Here is a 6,346-nt window from a genome sequence, read left to right on the forward strand (position 1 = left end):
ATATATATATATATATATATATATATTTCTCCGCCGAAATCACTTTTAAACCCATTTCCACCTTTTTTTCCCTTCTCTTCCTCTTACTTTTTTTTCACGTTTTTTTACGTTTTTCTCCTTTTCGCCTCTTTTCTGGGCGTATTATTCTTCTTTTTCTTCTTTTTTTTCGTCTAATGCATACCCCATCAGTGCAGCAATGCTTATTCAATACCGCCAGCAGATGGAGACACTGGGGGATAATTTTCTAAGGATTTATACAGATTTTTCCTGTCTGAATTTGTCGCACAGAAAGTTGCAGGCCAAATATGTGTGACATTTCTGCGACTTTAGCTTCTAGAGCATTTTTACAACATTATACATAGGTGCTGAATACATAAAAAGCGACTGTTCAGCGACAGACAAGTCGCATCGGCTGAAAGTAGGCCAGAATGTCAGTCCATGTTGGAGCAGGTTTAGATACAGTCTAAAGTATAGATCTCAAAGTCTGTGCACAGAATTTAGCAAGGGCCTCGCACCTTCTGATGCATCAGGTAGGTGCACAATAGCATAGCCTAACCCTCTGTACTTTGGTCTATATTGATGCGGGACATAGACAGCCAGCTGATGACCAATCCATTAGTGCAATGGATGGCTGGAAGCATTTGTCTTTGCCTTTGCAATACCACAGAAGCAATGCATGGTCAATGTACAGCAATGACACACCTGTGTGAACAGCCAGGAGACCCCCCCCCCCCCCCATGTTATGTTACATAGTTACATAGTTAGTACGGTCGAAAAAAGACATATGTCCATCAAGTTCAACCAGGGAATTAAGGGGTAGGGGTGTGGCGCGATATTGGGGAAGGGATGAGATTTTATATTTCTTCATAAGCATTAATCTTATTTTGTCAATTAGGAACATTCAGCACCCACCCGCTATCAAGGCAGCTGCCTATCATGTCATGCCCTACCTGCACAGGTGTGCTGGCTACTCAAATGATCCAATTAAGGAGGCCATTTAGTCAGCAGCAGCAGAAGTCCTGTGCCTGGACGCTCCAACAGCGGCCAGACACAAGCAGAAGCAGAAGCAGCAGAAGCAGCAGCAGCACCACCTTTTGTTTTTTGGCTGCAGCAGCAGCAAGGCCCACAGGGCTGGCTAGCTGGCTAGCCAGCAAGCAGGTAGCAATGAAAGTAGGAATCTTTCTTTTTAACCCTGTAAGGGGGTGGTGCACTGTACCCGAAGATACTGCCATATCGGGTCAATGCATAGGGCGACGGAAGCAAGCTTCGAAATCGGCCCCCGTTCTCAAAAATCCATTTAATATATGGTCCCCAGATAGGGGACGTATCAGATATTAAACTGATAAGAACAGATACTACACTTGATCTTAGCCAAAAGGCCGAGAAGCGATAACCGTGAAAGGGGCGGGCCCAACAAGGTGCCCTTCATGGGCACTATCACTGCTTGCTGTCAGGGAGGCTGCCAGACAATTTTCCATGCACACTCTGGGCTGGGGGGCAGTCAACCACCAGTACACACAGCAGAACCTAAACCCATACCATTATTGCTAAGCAGCAAGACAGGGGCCCATTGCACTCCCACGGGGCCTTTTTAAATGCAATCCATAACCCGGATTTGCCAGGAACCCTTCTTACTCCTCCTACTTGCATGTGACACTGGGCTTAGGATCTGCATAGGAAACACACACACAAGCACACACCTACCTTTGTTGCCTGCAGATGCCTCCTTGGCTGTCCCCAAACGGTATCAAACCAACACCCACGGGAAGCTGTAAGCATAGAGGACATGCCTGCACCCCATTGGACTTACCTGTGTGGGTTAAACCCGGGTTATTTGACAACCTATGGCGGTGATGGTTCTGCTCAGGCAGAGCAGTGCTGATGCTCCTCATAAAGCTGTCGCTGCTGTGAAGGTTCTAGGTGACATCACAAATCCCTATGGTTACATACACAACAAAGCTGGGTTGTTGTTGTTTACACTCTGCAAGGCCTGTGGAAGTGAGTGACATCATAGCACTGTAGTTCTGAGGGTTCTAGATGGATGCAACAATCTCCTGTTGCTTCTATGAAGGCCATAATAGACGACATCACCAAACAGCTCCATAGTCACATACACAGCAAAGGAGAGATGTTGTTTACACCTAGTGATGTCAGTGGTATTGAGTGACATCACAGCACAGTGCTAAGGCTCCTGGGCCTGGACACAGCAGCGGCTGCAATATCTCAACGGAGAATATGTTTATATATATGGTGTGTGTGCGCGTATATATATATATATATATATATATATATATATATATATATATATATATTTCTCCGCCGAAATCACTTTTAAACCCATTTCCACCTTTTTTTCCCTTCTCTTCCTCTTACTTTTTTTTCACGTTTTTTTACGTTTTTCTCCTTTTCGCCTCTTTTCTGGGCGTATTATTCTTCTTTTTCTTCTTTTTTTTCGTCTAATGCATACCCCATCAGTGCAGCAATGCTTATTCAATACCGCCAGCAGATGGAGACACTGGGGGATAATTTTCTAAGGATTTATACAGATTTTTCCTGTCTGAATTTGTCGCACAGAAAGTTGCAGGCCAAATATGTGTGACATTTCTGCGACTTTAGCTTCTAGAGCATTTTTACAACATTATACATAGGTGCTGAATACATAAAAAGCGACTGTTCAGCGACAGACAAGTCGCATCGGCTGAAAGTAGGCCAGAATGTCAGTCCATGTTGGAGCAGGTTTAGATACAGTCTAAAGTATAGATCTCAAAGTCTGTGCACAGAATTTAGCAAGGGCCTCGCACCTTCTGATGCATCAGGTAGGTGCACAATAGCATAGCCTAACCCTCTGTACTTTGGTCTATATTGATGCGGGACATAGACAGCCAGCTGATGACCAATCCATTAGTGCAATGGATGGCTGGAAGCATTTGTCTTTGCCTTTGCAATACCACAGAAGCAATGCATGGTCAATGTACAGCAATGACACACCTGTGTGAACAGCCAGGAGACCCCCCCCCCCCCATGTTATGTTACATAGTTACATAGTTAGTACGGTCGAAAAAAGACATATGTCCATCAAGTTCAACCAGGGAATTAAGGGGTAGGGGTGTGGCGCGATATTGGGGAAGGGATGAGATTTTATATTTCTTCATAAGCATTAATCTTATTTTGTCAATTAGGAACATTCAGCACCCACCGCTATCAAGGCAGCTGCCTATCATGTCATGCCCTACCTGCACAGGTGTGCTGGCTACTCAAATGATCCAATTAAGGAGGCCATTTAGTCAGCAGCAGCAGAAGTCCTGTGCCTGGACGCTCCAACAGCGGCCAGACACAAGCAGAAGCAGAAGCAGCAGAAGCAGCAGCAGCACCACCTTTTGTTTTTTGGCTGCAGCAGCAGCAAGGCCCACAGGGCTGGCTAGCTGGCTAGCCAGCAAGCAGGTAGCAATGAAAGTAGGAATCTTTCTTTTTAACCCTGTAAGGGGGTGGTGCACTGTACCCGAAGATACTGCCATATCGGGTCAATGCATAGGGCGACGGAAGCAAGCTTCGAAATCGGCCCCCGTTCTCAAAAATCCATTTAATATATGGTCCCCAGATAGGGGACGTATCAGATATTAAACTGATAAGAACAGATACTACACTTGATCTTAGCCAAAAGGCCGAGAAGCGATAACCGTGAAAGGGGCGGGCCCAACAAGGTGCCCTTCATGGGCACTATCACTGCTTGCTGTCAGGGAGGCTGCCAGACAATTTTCCATGCACACTCTGGGCTGGGGGGCAGTCAACCACCAGTACACACAGCAGAACCTAAACCCATACCATTATTGCTAAGCAGCAAGACAGGGGCCCATTGCACTCCCACGGGGCCTTTTTAAATGCAATCCATAACCCGGATTTGCCAGGAACCCTTCTTACTCCTCCTACTTGCATGTGACACTGGGCTTAGGATCTGCATAGGAAACACACACACAAGCACACACCTACCTTTGTTGCCTGCAGATGCCTCCTTGGCTGTCCCCAAACGGTATCAAACCAACACCCACGGGAAGCTGTAAGCATAGAGGACATGCCTGCACCCCATTGGACTTACCTGTGTGGGTTAAACCCGGGTTATTTGACAACCTATGGCGGTGATGGTTCTGCTCAGGCAGAGCAGTGCTGATGCTCCTCCTCATAAAGCTGTCGCTGCTGTGAAGGTTCTAGGTGACATCACAAATCCCTATGGGTTACATACACAACAAAGCTGGGTTGTTGTTGTTTACACTCTGCAAGGCCTGTGGAAGTGAGTGACATCATAGCACTGTAGTTCTGAGGGTTCTAGATGGATGCAACAATCTCCTGTTGCTTCTATGAAGGCCATAATAGACGACATCACCAAACAGCTCCATAGTCACATACACAGCAAAGGAGAGATGTTGTTTACACCTAGTGATGTCAGTGGTATTGAGTGACATCACAGCACAGTGCTAAGGCTCCTGGGCCTGGACACAGCAGCGGCTGCAATATCTCAACGGAGAATACGTTTATATATATGTGTGTGTGGTGCGCGTATATATATATATATATATATATATATATATATATATATATTATATATTATATATATATATATTTCTCCGCCGAAATCACTTTTAAACCCATTTCCACCTTTTTTTCCCTTCTCTTCCTCTTACTTTTTTTTCACGTTTTTTTACGTTTTTCTCCTTTTCGCCTCTTTTCTGGGCGTATTATTCTTCTTTTTCTTCTTTTTTTTCGTCTAATGCATACCCCATCAGTGCAGCAATGCTTATTCAATACCGCCAGCAGATGGAGACACTGGGGGGATAATTTTCTAAGGATTTATACTGATTTTTCCTGTCTGAATTTGTCGCACAGAAAGTTGCAGGCCAAATATGTGTGACATTTCTGCGACTTTAGCTTCTAGAGCATTTTTACAACATTATACATAGGTGCTGAATACATAAAAAGCGACTGTTCAGCGACAGACAAGTCGCATCGGCTGAAAGTAGGCCAGAATGTCAGTCCATGTTGGAGCAGGTTTAGATACAGTCTAAAGTATAGATCTCAAAGTCTGTGCACAGAATTTAGCAAGGGCCTCGCACCTTCTGATGCATCAGGTAGGTGCACAATAGCATAGCCTAACCCTCTGTACTTTGGTCTATATTGATGCGGGACATAGACAGCCAGCTGATGACAATCCATTAGTGCAATGGATGGCTGGAAGCATTTGTCTTTGCCTTTGCAATACCACAGAAGCAATGCATGGTCAATGTACAGCAATGACACACCTGTGTGAACAGCCAGGAGACCCCCCCCCCCCCCCCATGTTATGTTACATAGTTACATAGTAGTACGGTCGAAAAAGACATATGTCCATCAAGTTCAACCAGGGAATTAAGGGGTAGGGGTGTGGCGCGATATTGGGGAAGGGATGAGATTTTATATTTCTTCATAAGCATTAATCTTATTTTGTCAATTAGGAACATTCAGCACCCCACCCGCTATCAAGGCAGCTGCCTATCATGTCATGCCCTACCTGCACAGGTGTGCTGGCTACTCAAATGATCCAATTAAGGAGGCCATTTAGTCAGCAGCAGCAGAAGTCCTGTGCCTGGACGCTCCAACAGCGGCCAGACACAAGCAGAAGCAGAAGCAGCAGAAGCAGCAGCAGCACCACCTTTTGTTTTTTGGCTGCAGCAGCAGCAGCAAGGCCCACAGGGCTGGCTAGCTGGCTAGCCAGCAAGCAGGTAGCAATGAAAGTAGGAATCTTTCTTTTTAACCCTGTAAGGGGGTGGTGCACTGTACCCGAAGATACTGCCATATCGGGTCAATGCATAGGGCGACGGAAGCAAGCTTCGAAATCGGCCCCCGTTCTCAAAATCCATTTAATATATGGTCCCCAGATAGGGGACGTATCAGATATTAAACTGATAAGAACAGATACTACACTTGATCTTAGCCAAAAGGCCGAGAAGCGATAACCGGGAAAGGGGCGGGCCCCAACAAGGTGCCCTTCATGGGCACTATCACTGCTTGCTGTCAGGGAGGCTGCCAGACAATTTTCCATGCACACTCTGGGCTGGGGGGCAGTCAACCACCAGTACACACAGCAGAACCTAAACCCATACCATTATTGCTAAGCAGCAAGACAGGGGCCCATTGCACTCCCACGGGGCCTTTTTTAATGCAATCCATAACCCGGATTTGCCAGGAACCCTTCTTACTCCTCCTACTTGCATGTGACACTGGGCTTAGGATCTGCATAGGAAACACACACACAAGCACACACCTACCTTTGTTGCCTGCAGATGCCTCCTTGGCTGTCCCCAAACGGTATCAAACC

General features: G+C 46.0%; 3 non-coding genes across 3 annotated transcripts; all 3 read right to left on the minus strand.

The window, feature by feature from the left end:
- Positions 1-1,200: 1,200 nt before the first annotated feature.
- LOC130321847 (U2 spliceosomal RNA) lies at positions 1,201-1,391 on the minus strand. The gene has a single exon (XR_008867500.1). It is a non-coding gene; the product is annotated as a U2 spliceosomal RNA (small nuclear RNA).
- Positions 1,392-3,483: 2,092 nt separating this feature from the next.
- LOC130321848 (U2 spliceosomal RNA) lies at positions 3,484-3,674 on the minus strand. The gene has a single exon (XR_008867501.1). It is a non-coding gene; the product is annotated as a U2 spliceosomal RNA (small nuclear RNA).
- A 2,118-nt stretch (positions 3,675-5,792) lies between these two features.
- LOC130321862 (U2 spliceosomal RNA) lies at positions 5,793-5,982 on the minus strand. Its single transcript, XR_008867514.1, has one exon. It is a non-coding gene; the product is annotated as a U2 spliceosomal RNA (small nuclear RNA).
- Between the last annotated feature and the right edge of the window lie 364 nt (positions 5,983-6,346).

This window comes from Hyla sarda, unplaced genomic scaffold, assembly GCF_029499605.1.
Source record: "Hyla sarda isolate aHylSar1 unplaced genomic scaffold, aHylSar1.hap1 scaffold_229, whole genome shotgun sequence".
NCBI lineage: Eukaryota > Metazoa > Chordata > Amphibia > Anura > Hylidae > Hyla > Hyla sarda.